The following is a 27,838-nucleotide window of genomic DNA, read 5'->3' on the forward strand; positions in this document are numbered from 1 at the left end:
TGGTCACAGTGTCCCAGGGTCATGTGAAGTGACCAAAACCTGCTGCAACCACCCAGCAGAGGGGGGGGGAATGCAAACCAAACACCCCCAGATTGGATTCTGCCAATCCTCAACAGAAATGTTCACAACAATGAAAACCTCAGACAGGAGGAAGAGTGCTGCTTGGCTGTGGCTTGGGGGGCACTTTTTTCAGTGCCATTGTAACTTCAAACAGTCACTAAGTGAACTGTTGTAAGTCGAGGACTACCTGTACTTCATCACTTTTTTTCTTTTCATTTTTTTTTTGGTCAAGTTTTTGACACCTTGCTAGGTGACTGGTGGTACTCTGATGTTGCCATATCCTAAAGGTGGTACAATGGGTGAAAAGGTTGAAAAGCCCTGCTCTAAACCAATCTAAAGTCTCCACTGAAACTCATTTAGTTAGACTTCTGTAATTTTGGCGGTATTACCAGCAGCAGCCCACTTTTTCTATTATTGGTTTTCCACTAGATCCAATACTTTCTCATTTGATTATGAATTATGCATTTTTTCATAATTAATAGTAACCACAATATATTGTTTATGAAAATGAGAAAATTATTAAAGAAATCTTCTGTGAATACAAAATTTATTATAACTGGCATCAGTAAATGTGTGCCAATCACTATAACTCTAAAATGTAATATTGTTCTTTTAATTTCCAGGACATTCAGGAAGAAAGAAAGCAGTTATTTTAGTACAGTGAACTGCCCGTGTTTTTCTCAAATTCAGCATTATTATAGTGTCTGTAACATTTGTTCATTTTCGTAATTCCCTGAAATCTGAAAAAAAATGATGGAACTACATGTATTTAAACAACATCTGAAGGAAATGGTAACTTTCCCTTATAAAGCTTGCTAACAATCCCTTATCATTGTAATAAGTATTTTGCCTTATAGAGTAATTATAAAGTGCAGTTTTGCTCTAAAAGTAGTAATTTTTGTTTCTTTAAAAGAAATTATCTAAAATCATATGGTAAACATGGCTGGCATTTTAATTGTGGCTTCGCATCCACAGTACAACCCAATGCTCAACAATCAAACAGGGAGGCTTTGTTCACAGTCACTCATGCCCCATGCTCTCTCATCTGGACTATTGCTCTCCCCCTGGGGGTCACCGACTGGTGACCCCCAGGGGGAGAGCGTTCTCTGTGGGTGCACCGGATTTATGGAACCATCTTCCGGTAGAGCTCCAGATGGCGCCCGATCTCCGCTCCTTCCGGCGCGACCTTAAAACCCATCTCTTTAACGAAGCGGGCCTGGCCTGATGGGACGGGGTGGGATTGTTACTATGATTTTAATTTTAAATTTGTATTATTATGGGCACTGTTTAATCATGTTTTAATAATTTTAATTTTTTTGTATCTGTTTTTATGTATTGCCCTGTTAACCGCCCTGAGTCTCTTGAGAGAAGGGCGGTATATAAATTAAATTAATAAATAAATAAAATAAATAAATATTGCAATGTTCACCAGGAAGCTTCAACTGGTGCAGAATGCAGCTGCATGGGTAGTAAATGTTATCAGGTATTCTACACATGTCACACTACTGTTTTGCAAGCTGCACTGTTTTTTTTTCTTCCCCAGATGCAATTCAAGGTGCTGGTTATTACATTTAAATCTCTTCATGGCTTGGAGCCAGTTTATCTAAGAGGCCTTATTGTCCCAGGTGTCTCTACCCATCCAATTCAGTCACGCAGGTAAGGATGTTCTGAGCTCCATCAGCTAAGGAATGTTGGCTGGCCGGAAGATGTGCCTTTATTGCCATAGCTCTGGAATATGTTCCCTTTAGAGATTAGGATGACCCTGTCCCAGTTGGCCTTTTGTAAGGCCATGAAGACTTAGTTGTGCTCCAGGACTGGGGCCCCAAGTGTGTTAAAGGCCCTGTTACCTAGTTGCATGAACATCCATAGTAACAACTTTACTTGATGCCATATATATTTATTTTATACAGTTTTAGTAGTTTTAATTGTTTTTATGTCTTATGATGTATCCCACTCAGAGTCTTGTGCTGAGATGGGCAGATAATAAAATCAAATCAAATGAAATCAATCAATCAATCAATCAATCAATCAATCGAACTGATGAATTGCAGGTCTTCCAATCAAAAACTAACTGCCTTCAGAAATGAGAGAAAATATCTACCTGGTCCAGCACTCTATGGCTAACAATGTGCTATGTGATATTTTTAGGTATCTCACCCGCTTCCCTTTAATGTTCAGCATGGCTAGTTGAAAATGCTCTGATATGGACAATGAAGGTTGCATCCTTCTTGCTTATATTTTCTACGTCAAGGCTAAACCATCTGAAATAAGAAACATACTGCATCTCTTTGCAGACTGAGTGGAATTAGAACATTGTTTTACTACAAAATTGGTTGAGAAGCTGGACAAGTTCAAAGAAATATCTGAAGCTATCCTCAAATAAGTGGATGGAAAATGAATAAACAATAATCCCTCACCAAGCTACAATGTTCATATTCCTCTCAGTCTGCAAAGAGATGCAGACTGAGTAAACCTGAGTAAAACTGTAGTGGTAATACATAATTCAGATATTTATTTATTTATTTATTTATTTATTTATTTATTTATTTATTTATTTATTTATTTATTTATTTATTTATTGGGACTTATATGCTGCCCTATCTCCCGAAGGACTCAGGGCGGCTAACAACAGTAAAATACAAGTAAAAATACAAATATTAAAAATTAAACTATATCTATAGCCCCAACTACAACCAATAAAACCTTAAAACCATATTAAAAACCCCTTATCATCAGTCCAGGTTGGCCTGTTGGAAAAGAAATGTCTTAAGGTCACGACGAAAGGACCGGAGGTCTGGGGTCATCCAGAGCTCCAGGGGAAGCTGATTCCACAGGGCAGGTGCCCCCACAGAGAAGGCCCTCCCCCTGGGGGTTGCCAGCCGACATTGTCTGGCCAACGGCACCCTGAGGAGGCCCTCTCTGTGTAAGCGCACAGGGCGATGGGAAGTTGTTCCTGGCAGCAGACGGTCCTGCAGGTATCCCGGGCCTAAGCCATGTAGGGCTTTATAGGTAAGAACCAGCACCTTAAATCTCACCTGGAAGGCAACCGGTAACCAATGCAGCTCACACTGTTTCTCACACTTACTTAAAATAAGATAACATTTATCTCAAAGGTTCTGCTTAGATCACAGTGAAGTAGTGACAGGTAGAGAAATTTTCTTGTATTTTCCTATCACTTCCAATCAATTTAATAAAATAATAATAATAATTTCAAGGAAGAAAAGTTACTTGAAAAAAGTCATTATGAGATTAGATGGATTTTGTGCTTATTTGTTTATGAGGTAGCCCAGAGCAACATGTGTTTTGAACTGCACAGTCATCTTTCCATTGTAGAATAATCTCTTCCATTAAAGCCCAGGGAAAAAAATGTTATAATGGAACTTTTTTCCACTGGATTTTTCAGTAGCACAACTATTATCACTGCTAAGGGCAACATTCTGCCTTTGAAAAATTGGTTGAGAAGCTGGACAAGTTCAAAGAAATATCTGATGATATCCACAAATAAGTGGATGCAAATTGAATAACCAATAATCCATCTCCAATTTCTTTTACATAAAAATATCCATCAGCCACCCAAACAGACTCAGTTGCAGCACATATAATGTTATTAAGTCCACTCTCATTTTTCACTGTCAGCTAGAAAAACCAAGGAAGTTACATAAAATGTAGCCCTTTGGGGAGAGGGTTTTATTTAAATTAGTATATTGGGGCAGAATTCCACTTAAAATCTGTACTTTAAGGAAAATTACATTAAAATGTATGTTAGGAATATTGCACATGAAAAATACCTACTGGGATATATATAATATTTACTGAGACAGTGACATATGCCAGACTTTTGCTATTCTTCACTGGTAGTCTCTAGGAAAAGTTGCAGCATGGTTTGATTACTCCACTGTTAAAGAACTAGCAAAATTAATATGGAGTCACTTCTTTGGGTTGTAGCAATCAGTAATCTTTCATTTCATAATTCCATTCCACACTTAAAATGCTCTAATTTACCAGTGGGTGGGTTCATCTAGATGGGTGCATGAGGCTGATAATGTTTTTTTTCTTTTTCTGTCCCACTACACAGCAGTCAGGGACACTTAGAGCTGCAAGTCTCAAGCTCCAAGTACTCATAATTTGTATGTGAAGTGGTCCTTGAAAGCCTCAAAAACCTACCCAAGAGAAGTGCTTACCAGATTTATGTTGAGCCTAAGTAGAATTAAAACCATGAATAGCATCTGTCAACTCCTGTGATCTTTAAATAACATTGCAGATCTATAATGGAGAAGTGAAGTAGCATTTGTATAAATCATGTTATTTTGAAAGTAACAGTTTGTTACCCAAACCTTTGTTTAACTGATTGCTGACTAAATTATTGAAATTTTCAGTCTGGAATATCAGCATGTGCTTGATATCATTTGAAAATAAGACAACATTGAGTATACACTATAAAATAGCAACAAACACCTTTCATTTCCACATTTTTTCCAGTTTAACGTAACTTATGAAAAATGTACCTTACAAATAAGTTTGATTGACTATAGATATGGCTTTAGAGTCTCATGAGGTCAGAGAGCCAAACACTCCAGGATTTTTGTTTTTAAATGTGCATTTCAAATGCTGGACAATTTTATGGCTGCGTAAAACATTTGTAGCTGCACAAGCTGAGATAATAACATGGTTAATCAAATATCATGCTTCAGGGCATAAATTGATTGCCTGAGGGGTTTGTGACGGATTTTTATTCCCACCAAGTACAACATTACAGAACTGGGAGGAGGGTTGTGTATTTGTGTATGAGAGAGAGAGAAGGAGAGGGAAAGGGAGAGAAAGAAGGTATGTGTGTTAATGCACATGCACGCATGCTTCTGCTTTTAATTTGGTTGAGCATAAGCTCTCTTCTGCTGTCTGCATTAAGCAATGAAGCCAAGGGAGGCTAAGAGTCACTTCATTAACTGAAGGTCCTAGAGCCAAGGCACAAAATGCTGATCTGATTACTAGTGGGAATTGCAAAACATTTTTTTAAAAACCAGCACTTATTTTTACTCCATTCATTTAAATTTGACCCAACACCTGACATACTATAGCACGTTATATTCTGAATTGAAGAATTTAAGTTAACAATGAATTAGAAACAGTTCAGTTGAAAATGCAAAAGAGTGATAAGGGAAGCATCCTGCTTATTGCATAGAAAGGATTCCCCATTCAATTCTGTACCAGTAGATGCTTAAAAAGATGCTCCTAAAAGTATGGAAAAATACAGAGGTAATCATAATAATGATAGCTATGCAATCCAGTTGTTAGACAAACAGCTGGCAATTGGGGCATGGTGGATAAATTGTTCATTTTTCTTTGGCTGCTGCAACTTGGCAGAGGTGATAGAGGACATCATCACTAACACTACAAAAATCACTCTAATTCAGATTGGATTTCCCATAGGTCTACATGGCTCCAGTACTGCAGCTCAATGATTCCTCCAAAAATAATGTCACCAAAATTTAGAAGCAAATTGCAGGTTTTTCAGGTTCTCATCTAACACGTCTATTGTGATGACCTTCCTCCAAACCACTACCCCCCTTTTCAAAAAGAGGCAAAAGGTTTTGAATTAACTACCTTCAATGTCCTCATCGTATTATCTCCATTCTCCCTGGGGGTCTTGAAATAATTTTAAAATAATTCAACTGCTGACTTGAAGAAAAATTGCCCAATCCTGGTTTAATGTTGAGTGAAGTAATTAAAAAACAGCAAGGATGATTTACTTTCAGCATCTATTTCTTGCACAGTGTTAGGTGTAGTATTTCCGGTGTATTCTATGCTATCCATCCTCTAGGTTGCCGAAGACTGCATGGATGAACAATTAATAAGAATGGTTGCCGAAGACTCTGCAATAATTTTGCAATGAATTATTCTCCTGGATGTGTCTGTTATTCACCTTATAGCAGGGGTGTCAAACTGCCAGGCCACAGGCTAGTTGCATCATGCAGAGGCCGTGCCCACCCCAGCTCTGGCAATGCAAAAAAAGTTGTGATACATCACAACACGTCACATGACGTGGAGAGTTTGACACCCATGCCTTACAATATGTCTTATCTTCCCAGTGATGTTTATAGTGCATGGCTAGGAATGTTTTCCATAGCTAGGGTTATTCTCAGCTCTAGGTACTGTCTAAATGTGAGCATTTATAGTGCTGGTTAAATTCTGTAAAAGCCTTGAGGCACCAACTAACAATGAAGTACTGGCTAGAGAAGACATCAGAAGTGCAGATGGGAGCAATAAATTCTTCATTCTTCCTTCCTCCTCCTTTTTCTCCTCCTCCTTTCTCGAAATAAGTTTATTCATTAATTCCCACATTTCTCCTTTACTTTCTCAGGTCTTTGTACACATGCCCTTATCCCATCTTCCCAGGTTCTATTCTTTGACATTAATTAACCTTCCCCGCCCCCTCTTCCTCTTGATATCATCATTGCTTTAATGCCTTAAGTATTAATTCAGAGGGAGCAGGTTGCTTCTTTATTCCTACATTTCAAAAAAGGAAATTTTGGGTTAGGGAAATTTTTATGGTTAAGCTTCATAGATGCAAAATAACATTCACATATTCACTGAAGCTTTGTACCTTCGTTCCAATTTTCCTACTTTGCAACATGTATTGGGAGAGAGGGGGGAAAAAGAGGGAGAATTTAAAGTATTGTGGTTTCCGTATGGCAGGGGTGTCAAAGTTGCCGCATCACGTGATGTGTCGTGATGTATCGTGACTTTTTGCCCTTGCTGGAGCTGGGGTGTGTGTGCGTGCAGCTTCTGCATGATGCATCCAGCCCACGGGCCAGCAATTTGACACCCCTGCTGTATGAGGAAATCAAGAGGAACATGCTTTAAACAATCAGAGCAGAACCCAAAACTCAACTGGTTTATGTGAAAGTATCACAAATTTGAAAAAAAACCACACAAAACCCTGAACTTCCAAGATTTCTGTACCACATTTAACAGATTTAAAGTACCTGATTTTAATCCTTGCATATCCCCTATCAGTTATGACTCTAGATGTAAAGGAGTATTTAGTTATTAAATATGTGGTCATACTTGGTCACAGAATACTGTGCAATGCCTGGAGATGCTCAACATCTGATCAGCAATCAAGGCAATTAGCATCCAACCTGATAGAGTTATGGCTGTCTTCAAAAAATATCTATATCATCCTAATTGCAATCAACATCAACAAAATGAACTATCATGGCAGCTTTCTCCTTCTGAGAAATTGGAACACCAGAATGTAATCTTTTGCCACTTTCTCAAAATATATAAAAAATCATACATCTAATGATTTTGAATACAGTAAAAGTGCCCCCCAAAAGGTATAGTGTGACATCTTAGGTTTTCCTAGGCCTTAGCGGGGGTTCACCTTTTGGTCTTGTGTCATCCTGAAATTCAGACATGAAGGTATAAAATTGTCTCTGTTTAAAGGAGATAATGAAAAGCTTAAATAAACATGATAATTAATACACATAAGTTTGTGCATTACTGAAAGAAACAGAATAAGCAAATATATGAAATATTCATATCTAGGTAAATATTAAATATGGACTGAAGTAGACATGCAACCAGTAGGCATGTTGAATAAAGATTTCCTTAATCACTTCCCTTGCTGCTTCCCAGGACTAAAAAGTAATGATGGAATTTTCCTACTACAGGTAGTCCTCAACTTACAACAGTTTGTTTAGTGACCATTTGAAGTTGAAAATAGTTTGCAGCATCCCTGTGGTCATGGGATCAAAATTCAGATGCTTAACAACCCATAGTTATAATAGTCAACTCCCCAGATACCTCCTCAGAGGTCAGCTCAGGGCAGGATGAGCCCATTGCTGACATTTTCAGGAACTGAGTTGATTGATGGCTCTGAATGGCCATTTGGAAGAGACTTGGAGGAGGCCGCCCACTTTCATGGATTCCTCAGGGGGGTGAGACTCCTTGTGAAACCTCCTGGATATTGAAGCAACTGCCTCTTGTCACTGCACCCTTTGATGCTGGAGTCAACCATCTTTGCTGCCCTTCTAACACTATAAGTTTCCCCAGTTGAAGCCTCCTCCAAATCTCTTCTGGATGGCCGTTCAGAGCCCTCAATCAACTCAGTTCCTGACATGCCAGGAATGGGCTCATCCTCCACTGAGCTGACCTCTGAGGAGGTATCTGGGGAGTCGATCAAGGGAACATCGCAAATGGTTGCAGTGTCCCGGGGTCATGTGATTACCTTTTGTGACCTTCTGACAAGCAAAGTCAATGGAGAAACTAGATTCACTCAATAATCATGTTACTAACTTAACAACTGCAGTGTTTCACTTAACAGGTTTGGCAAGAAAGCTTGTAAAATTGGGCAAAACTCGCTTAGCAACAGAAAGTATGGACTCAATTGTGGCTATAAGTCGAGGACTTTACCTGTATCTCTGGACTACTGCTGACAATGTTTCAAGACATTGCTTCAATAACTACCAGAATATCTCTGGGTATGAATTAAAAACAAAGCAAAACAAAAAATCCAAGGAGCGTGCTTTGATTTTCCCATTCTAAGTTGTCTTGATCTATTACATATCCATTCCTTTAAAAAAACCGGTTTATACCAGAGCAGAGTCCCTGTCCATTAGGTTACTATGATCAATTTGCATAAAGTCTTCAGTGTTCTGAGAGCAACGTATTCTCCTGAAGATGCTTGGAGCTGAACCTGGGATCTTTTGCATGCAAAGTATGAGCTGTGTCTTGAACTCTTGTCATTCCATGAATGGTAACAAGGTAAAAGATTTCCCAAGCATTCACCGAGAAAGAAAATGAAAGTGGCTTTCTGTATAAGTGCACTACTGTCAAGCACAGGTAATAAATGCAAAATAATTGGAAGAGTATACTTGAGTTGTTTTCTGTTGTTTAATGATCAACATTAATTGACTGAATTGTGATATATTTTAGTTAAGCAATTATGGCTTTTTCAATCCTTTAACCCTCCCCACCTCCTACAGTACCTCCAAACAAACATAAGATATTGCATACCGAGCTGACTCAACTTGCAAATGAGTTTTTTTCTTTGACGGGTGGAAGAAAGATGGGTGAACAAGACCTTTTAACATACCCTTTTTGTGCATCTGCATTTTTGCATGTGTGCAGGACTTTTACTAAACAACACTGACATTTTGTAAGAGAACTCTTCACTGCAGAACTGTATGGTACAGTAACTTCCTAGGATGGCTTCCAAGTACAGAAAGAATTGTGTTGAAAGCCTCGGTGGAGTTCAGCCTTCCATTTGAACTCATTTCTTATTTTGCAGCATGCATCGAATTAGCATCTCCCTGTATTTAGCAAAGATCCATACAATAAACATGAGCCCAAGAGGCTCAAAGAAAGGACTTAAAAACCTGCCTGCCAGACCGGTACGCCTCCATTCATGCATCTCAGCTGAGATCAAAGCACTTGAGCAAATCAGAGTTATATGCCTTCTCAGCAACCCAAGACACGGGCAAGTCCACAGAGCTCACAAGGCACTTTTACGCTGACAGAGAGTAACCAATGCAAATAATTGCCTATTCTCCTTTCCTATATTTGCATATTTTTAACCCTCATAAGATTTGATATGTTGTTTCAAGGAGATTTTTTATTATCTTTCACTAGCACAATGATGTTTCCAATTTTTCAGCACATAAACAGTGGGAAATAACTAAACAAAATAATTAAATAAATAAGGTTAATCCCTATGTAAAGATGGCAAACTAGCTACGCACACAGAAAAAGACACCCAACCTTAATTTGTGAGTACAATGATTTTTCATATTTTAATTACTTGTATTTTGGGTTGTTTAAATTCAACTTATAGATAGCAAGCTGATTCAACAGCTATGTAATAAAATATATCTCTGATATATCTTCAAGCATTAAAGAGGAACTTGGGGTTCTACAGATAATACTGAACTACTGTTCCCACCATCCTTCACTGTTAGCTGTGCTCAGTGGTGGGATTCAACCAGTTCGCACCAGTTTGGCAGAACCAGTAGCTAATTTTTTTGTTGCCGAAGCCCAGAATGGCCTTCCAGAAGCGGCATCCAGACAGGGAACCGATTGTTCACATATTTGAATCCCCCCACTGGCTGTGCTAAAGGTTGAACGTTGAAGCAACATCTGAAGGTAGATATCAAAAGATCTCTGCTTTTCATTCAGCTCTTGTAAGTCTCTGCTGTAGGGCAAGTTAAAACAATGCCAGCTCCTCAAAATGTCCAGTGAAGTTCATGACTGGATGATAGATTGGATCTGGAACTCTATATTTCTAGGTGAACACGATGCAATGGCACTGCCAGGATTAAGAAATTGGCATGGGATTTCCATTTCCTTTCTCCTGAAATTCTCTCTTTCCTACCACACACTTCCTCCTATTATTTTTTCTTCTTTTTTTATTAAACAGGAACACTGGCACCTTTCACTCACTATCCTTTCCTCACTGTTTTAAAGGCTTTAGATGTACTGCCAAGCAAAGCTGCAGTCATATGCAACATGCTGGGTTTTTTCAAATGGACTGCTTGAAATAAACTACTGAAAGTAGTGTACATTTCTTCAAAATATTCTGTGTTGCTGAATTTACTGCAGATTTTTAGATTCTTAGATTTTTTTATTATTATCCATATGCTCTTAAAATTCAAAGAACTGTAAGAGGGGAATTTTTGCAGAAATCATAAGCAATGTTATTTATACTCAAGTATAGATCCTCTCCACCCACCCCTTCCATTTTAAACCTCTTTGGAAGATGTACTTTACCTCTTTGATTGATGTTCATATGTTCACACATGCACAGGAGCTATTTTAATTCTATCCTTATTGGCTGATTGAAATATTTCTTATCCCAGTTCCAAGGGTTGAGTCATCTCAAAGAGGTAGCTTTCCAGCTTCTGGTTTTCCCTGCGGTGTTCTATCAGGTTAAAAGCTGCTCTGCTGACTTGTAATCTTAAACATCTGCATGCCATGCTTTTTAAGAGCCACCCAGAGAGAAGGAATGGATGGGATTTAGGAGGGAAAAAGGGAACGCTTAGCTTTTTCAGGAGATGAAGAAAGCTTTATGAAAAATGTTGGTGCAGCAGAAAAGTCTGCAGCTGACTTCTTTCAAATATTTTATACAACAACTGCATTTACTCTTGAGAAACCTATCCATAGACATTTTTCCTTCTTTCTGTGTTTGAGTTATATCTCATGACACAAGCATGGCATTGATCTGTCAGATAACGAGGGTTTTCACTCTAGAGATTTATTGTCCATCTGCATCCTGGCTAGATAATACCTGAACAATTAGAAACATAGCTAGATGAGGTCATTCCTATCCTTACTAAAGACTTTAGCAGAATAGATGATCAAATTGTTGAGTATGCAAACCAAAAAAAGACAATGCATTATAGAAATACCTATTTACGTATAGGAAGAAATAGGTAGAACATTGATTGACCTGGTGATTAAGGATCATGATACAAAGGTAGAAGTGATGTTTTTGAAGTATATGGCCTCAGTTATGATTTAAAGAAGGGTAAAACTTTTCCTGAGAGATTCAAAGGTAGCCTAGGGATTTTTGTGAAGGTAAAAAACAAGTTTATGCTCACTTATCTGAGCAGCTGGAGGCAAAGGCAAGTCAAATGTGACAAATAAGCAAAGATTTATGTCTGGCAAAGTACCATCAACAGGACTAAAATGGAGCTCATCCTAATTTATTTTACAAACTTGTATCCTACCCATCTAGTTGAAGGCAATTCTTTACCTCAGAGACAGAAGTGAATTACAGTATATCAAACAGTTGCTGTGAATATAAAAATGACTGTTTACACTTCTGCACTTCTTAATACAAGTGAGATATAGATCAGTAATCGATAATCTTCAGCTCAGAACTGATGAAGCTTCTTGGATAAGAAGCAAAACATATTCAAGGAAAAGGAAGGAAAGTCCAGTTGCCTTTTGAAAAAGCACCTTTGGGACAACCATGACATGGATGACTGAGAACCTCCGTACACATCTACATTGCAGACTCAACACATCCATTTTTCCTTGCCTCTCCAGCTAAAGGAAGCATTTAAAAAACACAAAATAGAAGACTGAAAGGCTGACATCAAGTGCTTTGTGAAAATATCATCCATAGCTCTCTGAGACCAAACCAATAAGTATAGTATTTAGTTGGAGATTCTTGAGTAACAACAATAAAATATACATATGTACATGCAGATACACATGGAGCTGCCTTTTAAATATATGTATGGCAAAATTGCATTAGAAATTAAATAGACTGTAGAATTAAAAGCCAGGCATGGGCACAAAGAATTGAAATTTAGGTGGCCTGTTATACTTCTTTGAGAATTTCAGCTAGACAGCAAAAGTAGGGAAATATATTTGCATTATAGTACTTCCAAAATTTTACATAGGTTACAGGCTTGGTTTGGTTTCAACTCTTCCAATACTGTTACTCTGTTATTCTGGTTTGGTTTGTTTTCATCTTTTAAATATCCCACAGCTGGTTGCTGAGCTAAATGTTGAAATTTAACTGATATTATTTCCTGGGTGAAATAATGTGAGAAAGTTTGGTAGCACATATGGCATCTGCAAAATATTTCAGGCCCTAGATTAAAATCATTTGACAGCAGAGATTCAAGGGTGTTAAACAAAATGTGATCCTCTGAACAGATTTATTTATTAGATTTGTATGTTGCCTATCTCACTATCAAAGTAACTCTGGGCAGCTTTCAACAGAATAAAAACAGGAGTATAGAAACCTTAAAATGTTAAAAACATTAAGGTTAACAGGGGTTGGATAAATCTAGAAACCAGTATATGAGCGGAATGGAAATGGGATTTTTTTTCCTTACTCCACTAGCCACCTCCAATGTGGAATGCTGCTTTGGGGTCCCAAGCCAAGTTCTGTGGCTCTTTTGAAAGGCCAAGAGGGTGGGGCTGGTTCTCACCTCCAGCAGCATGATGTTCCAGAGAATGGGGGCCACAGCAGAAAAGGGTCTTCTTTTGGACCCTGTCAACTGACATTCCTTGACTGACAGGCTCTGCAGCATGCCCTTTTGTTGAAGTGAGTTGGTCAGGCCAATCCCATTGGAGTGAGAGGCTTCCCTCAGGTACACTGGTTCTGGTATGAAGGGCTTTAAAGATAATAACCAACACCTAGAATTGGACCCAGAAGCAATCAGTGCAGCTCATATATCAGTGGGGTTACATGGGCCAGCAAAGGGGCCTCTAGAACTGTCTATGCAGCTGTGTTCTGTGCCAGTTTTCCAAGCCAGTTTTCCAAGCCAGGCTTCCAAATAATCTTCAAGGGTAGCCCATGTAAAATGCATAGTAATAGTTCAAAAGTGAGATGACCAGGGTATGAGTGACTGAATGCAGGGCCTCACAATTCAAGAAAGGGCACTACTGGGCACAACACAAAGAGGCACAAAGGCTCTCCTAGGGACAAACTGCCACTTGCTCTTCCAGCAGGAGTTGTGAGACTAGGAGAAACTGCAAGTTGCACACGGGGTCTACCTGAACTAACAATGTTAAGCTCCCAGATCCCAAGGCTCCACGAACCATAGCCATTTGGTCTTAACATGGCTTACCTGAAATTAAATGCATTTTATGGAATTATCTTCTATAAATTGTCTTTTGTCTTCTGCTGGCTCACATCTCTCATTTTCTCTATCTCTCTCATCAGTTTGAGCTAGGCTATTCCTATAGGCACAATGTTACTAAATAGATTAAATGGCACATGCGTATTGAAAAGAAATAATACATCTACATTCAGAGTAAGCTTCTCAGGTGTTATGTTTTAAATGCCCACATGTTTTAATGCCTCTGAACTGAACCTAGTAGTGTTTTGTGCAGGAAGAATTGTACCCAACCACTTGATAATCAATAAAGAAGTAAGTTTCCATGCCAACCTTCAAGCCTTGGACAAGAATGCAGTGCACCATAACTCTGAAGAGATGACAGTGTACCCTAACTGAAAAGAACTTTTAAAAATAAGAACTAAAAAAGCCAGAACAACTTTCATAAACGCTATAGTTAATGTGCTGCAAACATATTCACAAATTGCAAAGCTCATCTTATTGCAAAATATTCATTTAACTAAAGCCCCTCTGGGCCCAAATTTTAATCCGCAGCCCCTGAGACAGTAGCATAGAGAAATAAGAGCTTTAACATATTTTCTTTTTTTATGGACCGGTACACAGTGAAAGTTAAATTCCTTTTTTCTTACATCATTCTGACTTTCCCTTCATCTCCAAGTGCAGTAGCTTATTAAACACAGTAATTTATTTTACAAGATTCAGAGCCCATTTTTCATGGCACCGGGCCTGATTATGCAAGAAACCATCTGTCTTCCATAGTTTTTACCCATCCTCCAGGATCAGGCAGAGTTGACATATTCCAGGTCCCATCCATTAAACAGTGTCATCTGGTGGGACCTGGAAAGTCTATCTACTCTGTCACAGTGCTTGTCCTCTGGAACAACATTTCCCTAGATGTGTTTGGCCCCAATTTTAACCTTGTTTAAAAGAGCTATTAAACCCTGCTGTTCTCCCAAACCTTGGACTAGGATTGTTGTGGGCTTCTTCTTTTTGGACCGTGTATGAATGTGTTTCTGGAGGCCTGTTGCTGTTTTCCCCCCCTATTTTTAATACAGCATTTGTTTGCATATTTAACATTGTTTTTAATATTTTAATATTAATATAGCAGTATAAAGTAATATTTTAAAATTGTACCTGCCCAAAGTTGCCATGTTGAGCAACCTAATACATTTAATAAATAAACATTTTTTTCTCTCCAAACAAAATACCATGGAAAACAGCTATGCACATATCCCAGCATTTTGCAGAGTAGAAAGTTTATCTTTTTGATAAAGTGACAAAGTTAAATTATTACATTTCCTTAACCTTTTTAATTTTTAAGGAACCCTCAGCTTAACTCTAAAAAATGATCATGATATGGTATACAATACAAGGTTTGGGAAACCAACAGGAAACAATGACTGCAATGCTATTACATTTAATATATGTACAAAATGGAAAATTGCCAGTCAAAGTCAACCATGAATATTCACAGAAGGATCACAGAAGAAAGTGAATTATATAATTTGTGCCATTGCCATGATGATGCGTGGGTTATTACTATGGATTCCATCAGAGGTATATATAGCATTTCATAATAATGAAGCAAGCATCTAAAAACTCAAGAATTGGGGGTGGGAGGAAGCTTGAAAAGAAAATAATATTTCTTTATTTCTTAGCTTTATACTAATGAAATCATGGATAACAATAGCCATGTAGCAAACAATAATGAAATGCAATTTCCATAATACATGTAAGAATGGCAACATAAAACCAAAAACAATACATTCTCTATGATATCTAAAACATTTCAGGTTTTAAAAGCATATGAAAAGCCAATAACATGGAAACCAACTGCTTTGGGAAGTTGTTCCATAACACAGGTCTCCCCATGCTGTGTATGTGCCTATGTCTGTGTGTCTCTCTGTATGTCTGTCTCTGTCTCTATCTTTGTGTGCATGTGTGTGCACGCCTGTGTGTAAGGGACCAGCATGGTTTTTCAGTGGCATTCAGGACACTATAAAGTTAAAGAATATAGAACAGCAGAGTTGGAAGGCACCTTGGAGGTCTTCCAGCCTAACCGTCTGCTCAGGCAGGAAACCTTATACCATTTCAGACAAATGGTTGTCCAATCTCTTCTTGCATTGGAGCATTCACAACTTCTAGAGGTGTTATTCCACTGGTTAATTGTTCTATCTGTCAGGAAAATTTCTTCTTAGTTCTAGGTGGCTTCTCTCCTTCATAGTTTCCATCCATTGCTTCTTGTCCTGGCTTCAGGTACTTTGGAGAATAGCTTGACTCTCTCTTCTTGGTGGCAACCCCTGAGATATTTTGAACACTGCTATTATGTCACCTCTCGTCTTTTTCTTCCTTAAACTAGACATGCCAAATCCAGCAACTGTTCCTCATATGTTTTAGCCTCCAGTCCCCTAATCAACTTTGTTGCTCTTCTCTGCACTCTTTCTAGAGATTCCATATCGTTTTTACATTGTGGTGACCAAAACTGGATGCAGTATTCCAAGTGTGGCCTTACCAAAGCATCATAAAGTGGTATTAACATTTCATGTGATCTTAATTCTATCCCTCTGTTAGTGGGATAGATAAAATAGCTTCTTCAAGGAAATGTAGGACCTATCTTATATACTGTTCTGGTCATCACATTAGAAAAAAGACCTTGCAAAATTGCAGCAGGAGGTAGCCAAAATGAATGGGGATTAGCTGATTTTTTTCATACATCATTTATTTAACATATGACATTCATTACTACAAGATATGGTGCTGGTCCCTAAGCTGAGTAGTTTTAAAGGAGGATTCGATAAGTGATGCTGATCTTAAAGACTCAGTGTTAAATAGCATGCCTCCAAATACCAATTTCATAGTGTTACATATTCACACACACTATTAACCCCCTCACATCTATAAGGGATCCCCGGCAAAAGGCTGCCGCGGCAATCCCCCCCCGCACGCGGCTAGCGGCCGATTCTGACAGCTGTCAAACTGCCGCGCATGCGCAGTACAATGACAGCTGTCAAACCGGCCGACTCTGACAGCTGTCAAACTGCCGCGCATGCGCAGTGCAATGACAGCTGTCAAACTTCAGGAAGCCGCGCAGGCGCAGCTCGGCCGGAGCTGTCAAAGCTGCCAGCTGGCCCCGGCAACAAGCCGCCTCAGCCGCACCTACCTTTAGCCGGTCTCCCTCTTATTGGGCGTCCTTGTCTGGCGGGAGATTCTTGCTTGTTTATTGGTTCTTGTTGTTGTTGTTCTCTTCGCTGTTCACTATAAATACGAGAGATTCCCGGCACTGTTTTGCCCGGGACCTCTGCCCAAATAAAACGTTGTTTAAACCGTGCCTGCTGTCTCGCTGTCGTCCTTCAAGACAACACACCTGGCGACGAAGGTGGGATACGGGTCTGCTTGTTAGCTGAAGTCACTAGCTGAAGCCACAAGTGAAGGAGGGAAGCCGTCCCACCAGCTGACACCGCTGAAGTCACTTGCTGGTCGGGAGAGCCCTCCACGCATTCCACCCCAAGCAGACCCGTGGACCTGACAGTATGTCAAATCTTGGGCATGTCCGCGAATTTGATGTCTCCCAGCCCGAGGGCTGGGAATCGCATCTCGGGCAAGTGGAGGGGTACCTCCTCGTCAACAACATTGTCGAGGATCGCCCCAAAGCTGTGGCGCTCCTTTGCCTCAGCGGGCCGGCGGTCTATGATGTCGCCGTGGGGCTCTGCGACCCTGCTCCGGTGGCTTCTGTGCCATATGCCGAGCTGGTCGACCGCCTCAATCGTCATTTCGCCCCGAGACAGTCCGAGCTGTACTGACGATTGTACTTCGCCCGCCAGTACCAACGACCAGGCGAGTTGGCCAAATCATTCATAGCCACGGTCCGACAAGCGGCCCGACGCTGCCATTTCCCGGACCTCGAGGACCGCATAAGGGACCAGGTCATCGTCGGTCTGCGGAACCTGAAGCTCCAGAAGAAGCTAGTTACTAAGCCGACGATGGACCTGGCCGAATTAACTATAGAAATTATGGCATATGAAGACAGCCATCGGGAAGACGCGCTGCCACCTGGAAATCCCTTCACGGGGTCAGTCCACCACGACTGCCCTAGAAGTGCCGATCCAGGAACGACCGAGCAGAAGTCTGAAGTGGACGCCATCCGTCCGAGACCCACCAACCCTCAGACTCGCCGGGAGGGCGACAAGGGGGCAGATCGTCTGGCCGGAGGCCCAAGAGAGACCACCAACCGCTCCAAGTGCGCCAGTTGCGGTGGCAACCATGCCAGGGCATCTTGTAAATTTCGTAATGCCAAGTGCCATGGCTGCGGCAAAACTGGCCACATTCGCTCCGCCTGCCGTAGCACCGGCCGCGAGACCCTTCACGACCTGGAGGCGGCCACGGAAGGTAATATCCCCACCCCCAAATTGCCAGGGAAGGCCCTGCGGTCATCTGTCATGACCACCAACACGGACCAGGGGCCCCTAACCACCAGTTTCATCCGCCCCAAAATTAAAATTCAGGTTAGGATTCAGGGCATCCCCTGCGAAATGGAGGTGGACTCTGGGTCCTAGGTCTCCATTCTGTCCATTACAAGGGATCGCACGCCAATTCAGGTGCCGGTTTCCTATTACCCCCTCAAAAATTCTGCTAGCAGATTTCCAGGGCGCCCCTATCAAATTAAAAGGAGAAACGAGGCTCTCCATCAGCTATCAACGTTTCCAGGGGGAATTAACAGCCCAAATCGCAACTGGTAAACGAGCCAGTCTCATTGGCCTCGACTGGTTCGAACCCCTTGGTATAAAAATCCTGGGCGTGAACCACTTTCAGCCTCACCAATTACAAGCCGTCTGTGAACAATTCGCAGACGTGTTTGACGGGTCGTTGGGGAAATTCAATGGCCCGCCCATCGACCTAAAATTAAACCCAGAAGTCATGCCCATCAGGATCAAGGCGAGGAGAGTCCCCTTCGCGCTCAAATCTAAGATAGAGGCAGAGCTTGACAGGCTAATCGGACTGGGAGTCATAGAACCCACAGAAGGGGGCACTTGGGAGACCCCCATAGTCACCCCTGTCAAGCCCAACGGGGAGGTCCGCCTCTGCGCGGACTATAAAGCCACCCTGAACCGGGCTCTGAACCCCCACGCCTACCCAGTCCCAGCTGTCAGGGACGTGCTTTCCTCTATTCAGGCAGGCACTATATTTGTCAAATTAGACTTAGCCCATGCATTCTTGCAGCTACCAGTCTCAGAACAAACCGCCAATGCCCAAACAATTGTAACCCACCGCGGAGCATTCAAAGTGAACCGCCTGCAGTTCGGGATAGCAGTTGCATCTGGAATATTCCAGGAGACCATGGAGCGGACTCTGAAGGGAATCCCTGGGGTCTGCCCCTATTTCGATGACGTGCTCATCGCAGGGGAAACGGAAGACACATTAGCTGACAGGCTGCGGGAGGTGCTTCAAAGATTCCGCACTGCCGGCCTCAAATTAAAGAAGGAAAAGTGCTCCATCGGAGTTCCTTCTACGGAATTCCTGGGGTACAAAATTGACGCTAACGGAATCCACCCCACGGATTCTAAAGTCAAAGCCATCAGGGGAGCCCCACCCCCCAAAAACAAGGCAGAATTACAAGCCTTTTTGGGACTAATAAACTTCTATCATGCTTTCCTCCCCCACAAAGCATCCATAGCAGAGCCGCTCCACAGGCTATTAGACAAAGGAGCCCAGTGGCTCTGGACTCAAGCCCACGAAAACAGTTTTAACCAATTAAAACAACTCCTTTCAGGCAAGTCCACTGTCACCCACTTCAAAGAAAAAATGCCCCTCTGTGTCGCTTGCGACGCTTCCCCCTATGGCATAGGCGCTGTCCTCAGCCACCTCCACAGCGATGGGACTCAATCGCCCATCGCATATTACTCCAGGACCTTGTCCAAAGCCGAGCGCAATTACGCACAAATTGACAAGGAAACCCTAGCACTGGTGGCGAGCGTGAAGAAATTTCACGATTACTTATATGGCCGCCACTTTACAATCTTCACTGACCACAAACCCCTGCTAGGGCTCTTCACCTGGGACAAATTGACCCCGCAAATTCTATCCCCTAGGATGCTCCGCTGGACAACATTCCTAGCAGCATACTCCTTCAAAATTGAACATAAACCAGGCAAGGAAATGGGCCACGCAGATGGCCTTAGCAGACTGCCCCTGCCCAACCTCGACCCAGACCCCGCACCCGCCGGCCAAATCCTGGCCATCCAGGAATTGCCGGACCAACCCGTATCAGCCAAAGAAATAGCCGCAGCAACCACCAAGGACAAACTCCTGGGCAGGGTTCTGACCTGGGTCCAAACCGGCTGGCAATCCACATCCCCCGGACCGGAATTTCAGCCCTTTTTCCTAAGGCGCCTGGAACTGTCAGCCCACCTCGGCTGCGTCCTCTGGGGCAGCCGGGTCATAATACCCGCCCCACACAGGCAACAAGTTTTAACCTCCCTTCACGAAGGCCACCCAGGGGTGGTTAAGATGAAATCCCTCGCCCGCAGCTACTTGTGGTGGCCAGGGCTCGATGCAGACATCGAACACTTTGTCGCAACCTGCAACATATGCCAACAGACCAGGCCACCGCCCCCTCATGCCCCTGTCCATAAGTGGGAGATGACAAAAAACCCCTGGTCCCGAATCCATGTCGATTACGCCGGCCCCTTCCAGGGACAAAATTTTCTAATAATTGTAGATAGTTTTTCCAAATGGCTCGAGGTCATCCCGGTCACCAGCACAACCTCAGCAGCCACAATTAGGGGTTTGAGGAGGGTGTTTGCCACCCACGGGTTGCCTGATGTCATCGTATCTGACAACGGCCCCCAATTCACTTCCACTGACTTCCAGGTTTTCATCAAGGCCAACTTGATTAGGCACGCCACCTCCGCGCCTTTTCACCCCTCCTCGAACGGTCTCGCAGAGGCCATGGTGAAGGCGACCAAAGATGCCCTAAGAAAAATCATCTCCGGCAACTGGCACTGCAGACTGGCAAAATACCTCCTGGCCCAGCACTCCACACCATGCACCACTACCGGCAAGTCTCCGGCCGAACTCCGATGGGGGCGCCGCCTAGTCACAAAACTGGACCGTTTGCATCCCGACAGGGCAGCCGCCGAACAAACCAACTCACCGACTGCCAAGGTCTTCCCTCCCGGCCAGCCCATTTGGGCAAAGAACTTCGGGGTCGGCGACAAGTGGCTGCATGGCGTGATCTCCGACCAAACTGGCCCAGTCTCCTACCTCGTCGACTTAGGAGACGGAAGGCTCATCCGGAGACACGCTGACCAACTAAGGAACCGCACACCGCAGGACTGCAGTTCCCGAGCCCAGCCGAGCACACTATTTTCCCCACCAGCACCGTCATCGCCACCTAGCCCAGTACCGATCGTTCCTGACGTCGCCGACAACCCCCAACCCACCGACCCAGAAATTCTCCCCACCGTGGAAAGGGAAGACCAGCCCAGCACAAGCCAGCCCAGCCCGAGCCTCCGCCGCTCCACCAGACCACGGAAGGCTCCCACGTACCTGGCGGACTATGAATGGGCCGGCAGCAGGACTAATAGAACTGCCCCCAGTTGAACTTCCAGGGGCAAGGGGGGAAGGGGTGTTACATATTCACACACACTATTAAACCCCTCACATCTATAAGGGATCTCCGGCAGCCGTTGACAACCGTCAAAAGGCTGCCGCGGCAATCCCCCCCCCACACGCGGCTAGCGGCCGATTCTGACAGCTGTCAAACTGCCGCACATGCGCAGTACACTGACAGCTGTCAAACCGGCTGACTCTGACAGCTGTCAAACTGCCACGCATGCGCAGTGCAATGACAGCTGTCAAACTTCAGGAAGCTGCGCAGGCGCAGCTCGGCCGGAGCTGTCAAAGCTGCCAGCTGGCTCCGGCAACAAGCCGCATCAGCCGCGCCTACCTTTAGCCGGTCTCCCTCTTATTGGGCGTCCTTGTCTGGCGGGAGATTCTTGCTTGTTTATTGGTTCTTGTTGTTGTTGTTCTCTTCGCTGTTCACTATAAATACGAGAGATTCCCGGCACTGTTTTGCCCGGGACCTCTGCCCAAATAAAACGTTGTTTAAACCGTGCCTGCTGTCTCGCTGTCGTCCTTCAAGACAACACACATAGGATCAACAGAAGGTGCAAGGGTGTCTCGGATCTCCTGCTTGTAAGCAATTTGGCTGGAAACTGAAAGAAACAAAATGCTGCATTAACATGAACTGGTCTGGCTGAGTTATTTTTATGTTTTAAAACCTTAAGGGAGACACCATAGCTCAGTTGCGTAGCAAATACTTTGCATTCAAAATGTTTCAGTTCCAATGCAATTATAGGTGAGATTAGACTTTATTTGTAGCTCTTTGCTGCCATATTGTGTTCATCCAGAATTTTGAAGTCCAGATTTGATATCCCTAACTATCTTTTCTTCCATTCAGTAGTGTCCAGTTCTCAGAGACTGTCAGGACAAGTCCCTGCAGATTTGGGGGCAAGGTTTTTCGGAAGTAGGTTTTTTATTGCTTTCTGCCCAGGGCTGAGAGAGTGACTGGCCCCAAGTCATCCAGCTGGCATTGAGTTAAAAGGATGATGATAATGGTTGATGTTGTTGTCGTTGTTAAGTTAGAAGGGACCTTGCTCAGGCAGGAAACCCTATGCCATTTCAGACTCATGGTATCCTGGTTTGTAGTCTGATACCTTAACCACTATCCAAACTGGTTCTCAACTTCTAAAATACAAATATATATTTCAGCCCATGCTGTATACCTGATTGCTGAGATCATTTATATTTTTTTAAATCAGGATGATGAATCAATAGATGCACTATGTCCTCTATTTGTTCCTTTCCTACCAAATCATTAATTGTTTTCCCAAACAATCACCCTCTGTCCCAACCATATCTGAAAAAGATAGAACTATTCCTTCCTTAACTTGTCTAGCTCTGAAGATTAATACTTTTGTCTTCCATCCTACTTTTCCAAAGACTCAGTTTATGTGAGAGGGATTATGTAAGAGATTCTAAGAAATTGGTGAGAGATCTTATGGTAAATGAGGCTGCAGCTAAAAAGTCCATTAAGAATACAAATCTTGCATAAGGGATCCTGTTAACAAAAAATGCCTGCTCAACTAACATCCAATAAGGATAAACAACATTATACAAAGTACAGAGGAATTAAGAAATTCAGACTTCCGGTTTGTCACGCAGCTGCTATGGATGGCTGGGAGACTTGCTCTCTCTCCCCCACCCAGTTTCGCATTGCTGGGGGACGTGAAAGTCACCCTGAAGAGGCGACCAGCAAGGAGGGGTGCTTGCTGGATCACAAGAGAGCCGCAACTCTCTTGTTGGACCGGGTGATCCCTCCAAACCGGTGGACAAAAGGAACGGCCATTATGGCTCGTCCCTAGGCTGTGAACAGCTGAAGTCACATTTTCCACCAGGCAACTCTTAAAGCAGCACGGAAGAGACTGGGTGAGATCTACCTCTTTTACACCCTAATTACTTTCTGTACCTCATTAAGGTGCTAAGCATTTTCCCCCCTGTGGTGAGGCAAGGGGGATTTCAGCCCTCCCTCCAGAAAGAGCGGCAACTAAATACCCAGGGGTGTTTTAAATATTGAAAAAGTAACTGAATCCCAGTTGGAACTTTATTTCTCAAACCATGTGGATTGAAAGATTTTTTATTTCCTATTGTTCATTGTCTACTTCTCTTGGAAATCTGGATTGTTTCTTATGAAACAACAACAAAAAACCTGAAAAGATTAAGACAACTTTGGGACTCAAAGGGAAACATTAAAAGGGGCCTGGCTGACTGCCCAGGGAAATAGATAAGATACATAACCTTGAGAACTTTGAAACAAAAGCTGTGAAAGGCTTTGTGTTCCCTATCTAGAAAAAAAAATTCTTACTTTTGGATTTTCTAAGTATAAAGCCTTTTGTTGTGATTCAGGGTCAGCCTGTGGGTTCGGCAGTTGGGTCGGATGACTCAGAGGAGGAGGGGGGTGTTGAAGAGCTTGCTGAGGAGGTTGGAGAGCTTGCTGAGGAGGTTGGAGAGCTTGCTGATGAGAGCCTTCAGCCAGGCCCCTCCCACCTGGTCACGACGGAGACCCAGCTGTGTGAGCCTGACAGCGTGGATGAAGATGACCCACAGCTGGCCCTGTTCAAGGATGCCCGACGCAGGAGTCAGTCAATCAGGAGTAAACAGAGGAAGGCAATGGGGCACCTCGGAAGGAGGCAGAGAGAAGCCACGCCCTGAACTGTATAATAGGGGAATGCGTGGGAGGGCTGGTTTGCTGAAGGCTCTCATCAGCAAGCTCTCCAACCCCCTCAGCAAGCTCTCCAACCCCCTCAGCAAGCTCTTCAACACCCCTCTCCTCCTCTGAGTCGTCCGACCCAACTGCCGAACCCACAGGCTGACCCTGAATCACAACACCTTTAGTTTAAAATACCAACATGGAAGAAGACCAGGAACAAAATTTATTTACAGATGAAGATGAAAAAACTCTTGCTATGTTAAAAACACTAATCCAAATTCTTACCACAACCAATGAAATACTAAGAGGCTATGGGAAGGAACAAGAAGACAGCCCAGATATGAAAGCCCAAATTTTGACCACAATTAAAGAATCAGCTATACAAAATACAATAGAAAAAAAATGACACATTCAAGTACCATGACAGAAGAATCTACTATTAAACAAATATTGATATTTGAAAATACAGAAAAGACATTGACAACCTGGAAAAAGGAAAAGGTTTCTTATACAACTCAGAAGGAACTAGAAGCAGGGGTGTCAAACTCAATTTCATTGAGGGCCGCATCAGCATTGCGGTTGCCCTCAGGGGGCCGGGTGGGTATGGCCAGGGTGGGTGTGGCCTACTGGGTGGGCATGGCTAAAGTGTGTATGGCCTACTGGATGGGCGTGGCCAGCTCTACATCGTTCACATCAAGGGTGCCTATGGGGGCCTGGGCAGGAGTGGGACAGATCTGAGGGTCTCTGGCAGATGGAGGGTCTCTGGGCCAGGGCCAAGGCAGTGGGGGCCGTTCCCTCACTGTTTCCAGGATGGCTTCACGGGCCACATGAAACCACTTCACGGGCCGGATCCGGCCCCCGGGCCTTGTGTTTGACATGTCTGAACTAGAGGATCTAGAAAAAGAACAGTTGGATGAGAAGACAAATAATTTTGCTAGTCAGCTAACTAAGGTATGCAGGAAGCACATCACAAGAGTAATGGGGGTCTTTATCAACTGGGAGACAAACTCTGCACTAAGTGGAAGATCAAACAGATTCCTGACAAACATAGCAGACAACTTTCTCTCCTGAAAAGTAGAGAAGGAAACTAGGGGATTAGCCATATTGGATTTAATTCTCACTAACAGAAATGAAACGATAGAAAGTATTGAAGCCACAGGAGCCTTCGGGGGAAGTGATCATGCAATATTGGAATTCAACATTCTGGAAGCACAAGCAGTAGAACACAGCCAAACTAGAGTCTTGGACTTTAAAAGAGCTAATTTCAATAAACTTAGAGAGACCTTGGGAAGAATTCCATGGATGAGAATCCTAAAGGGGAAAACAACTCAAGAAGCTTGGGAAATTTTGAAAAGTGAGATAATAAAGGCCCAGTCTAGCACAATAACAACAAAGAAGAAAAATAACAGCTCTCAAAAGAAACCAGCATGGCTGCATAAAGAACTCTCTGATAAATTGAAATATTAAAAGGACAAGTATAGAAAGTGGAAAGAGGGGCACATAACTAAGGCAGAATATCAGCAAATACCTTTGTACCTGCAAAGATGAAGTCAGAGAAGCTAAGGCTCAAAATGAACTAAGGCTTGTGACCAAAGTCAAAAATAACAAAAAAAGCTTCTTTCAACATATAAAAACAAGAAAAAAAGTGAAGGAAATGATTGGTCCATTAGAGGGGAAAGTGGCAAGAAGGTGACAAGCAACAGGGAGAAAGCAGATACAGGAGGACCTGGACAGACTCGAACACTGGGCACTATCTAACAAAATAAAATTCAATGGTGAAAAAAGTAAGGTTCTACATTTAGGCAGGAAAAATCAAATGCACAGGTATAGCATAGGTGGTACCTTGCTCAATAGTAGTAACTGTGAGAGGGATCTCAGAGTGCTAGTAGACAATCACTTCAATATGAGCCAGCAGTGTGCTGCAGCTGCCAAAAAAAAGCCAACACAGTGCTAGGCTGCATTAACAGAGGGATAGAATCAAGATCATGTGAAGTACTAATACCACTTTACAATGCTTTGGTAAGGCCACACCTGGAATACTGCATCCAGTTTTGGTTACCACGATGTAAAAAAAGATGTTGAGAATCTAGAAAGGGTACAGAGAAGAGCAACAAAGATGATTGGGGGACTGGAGGCTAAAACATATAGGGAACGGTTGCTGGAATTGGGTATGTGTAGTTTAACGAAGAGAAGGGTGAGGGGTGACATGATAGCAGTGTTCCAATATCTCAGGGGTTGCTACAAAGAAGAGGGAGTCAAGCTATTCTCCAAAGCACCTGAAAGCAGGACAAGAAGCAAAGGATGGAAACTAGTCAAGGAGAGAAGCAACCTAGAACTAAGGAGAAACTTCCTGACAGTTAGAACAATTAACCAGTGGAACAACCTGGCTCCAGAGGTGGTGAATGCTCCAACATGGGAAGTTTTTAAGAAGAGACTGGATAGCCATTTGCCTGAAATGGTATAGGGTTTCCTGCCTAGCAGGGGGTTGGACTAGATGACCTCCAAGGTCCCTTCCAAATTATTATTATTATTATTATTATTATTATTATTATTATTATTATTATTATTATTATTATTATTATTATTATTTCAGAACAACTACATCAATATGGAAGAATAAAGAGATGACCCACTAGACCTACAAGTCCTCTCAATGGTTTTGCCAATATCAATTAATATAGATGTTATTACAAGGAAATTGGTTCGATGACCCAAAAACAAGGACATGGAAGATGATTTGGCAAAGGAAAAAAGCTAGAATAAGACTCAAGAAGAATGGAGTTTCGACCATCTTATTGAAATCTGAAACAGAATGTACTTAAATAGATAAGATGTGTATGTGGAACACGACATTGCTATGAATTGAGATAAAGAAAAACTTTTGGTCATTAAAATTTAGCAGTATAAATACTAATAGTTAATTTGAATATTGATTTGTGTGATCCATGTAAAGGTGAATAATGTAGATAAGCTAAAAATGTATTGTTGAAAGTAATAACTAGGTCTATATGGAATGTTAAAAACAAAAATTATTACTTTAAGCAAGAGATAGCAGATATAAAGAGGAAGAGAGGAAGCATTAAATATTGAAATAAAAAGAAATTTTTATTACTACTTTAAAAAACAACAACTGAAAATTAGCAAAAAGGAAGGATATCATACTGTATCCTTAACTTGTTGACATAGAGGGTGAGAAGTTAAGAAAACGGGATGTGTATTTTGAATATTAGATTTTGTGAGGAATGGTGATAGATGAATTGGGAGTATACTAAAAATCTTGGGAATGATAAATATGAAATGTTAAATCTAAATGTAAGTAATGTAAGTGGAAATTAAAATTGAAAAATCTATTAGGTCATTGATTGTCTAAAAGATTGTTATGTTAAAACAATTAGAATATGGGAAGGAAGGAAGGAAGGAAGGAAGGCTAGATTTAATGTATGTTAAAACTACTTCTTGTACTTCACCCATACTTTTTATTCCTCCAAGCCATTCTTTCTTCTGCTATGGACATAAACCACTTTATACAATTTTTCCCCTTAACTCTCTTATTTGGTTTTTATGGAACTGATCAAATGCATTTAACTGCTACTTTATCAGCTTCTGTTTGACTCATTCATTTGGTCCTCATTTGTTTGTTTATTATTTATTTATTAATTTTTTATAGCTGCCTACTTGCTCAAAGTGACTCTAGGCAGTTTACAAGCAATAAAAACACAGTACAGGGGGAAAAAATAACCCTGGTGACAACACACAACCAAATGAGCAGCTGGCAAAACCATGTCTTCAGGTCCTCACAAAAGAGTGTCAAACTGGGTGCCAATCTAATTTCTGAAGGATTGATATTTCAAAGGAAGGGAGCCATGGCAGAGAGGCCTGGCTACATGGTAGTAATTCCTAGCTTAATTAATCCACT

The 27,838-nt window shown here is 42.1% G+C and overlaps 1 long non-coding RNA gene across 1 annotated transcript; it reads left to right on the plus strand.

Moving 5' to 3' along the window:
- The first annotated feature begins 733 nt into the window (after nucleotides 1-733).
- Nucleotides 734-26,641, plus strand: LOC308663359. The gene is made up of 3 exons (XR_014025382.1): nucleotides 734-852; nucleotides 1,604-1,716; nucleotides 26,516-26,641. It is a non-coding gene; the product is annotated as an uncharacterized lncRNA (long non-coding RNA).
- The last annotated feature ends 1,197 nt before the right edge of the window (nucleotides 26,642-27,838 follow it).

This window comes from Vipera berus (assembly GCF_964194415.1).
Source record: "Vipera berus genome assembly, chromosome: 2".
Taxonomy (NCBI): Eukaryota; Metazoa; Chordata; class Lepidosauria; order Squamata; family Viperidae; genus Vipera; species Vipera berus.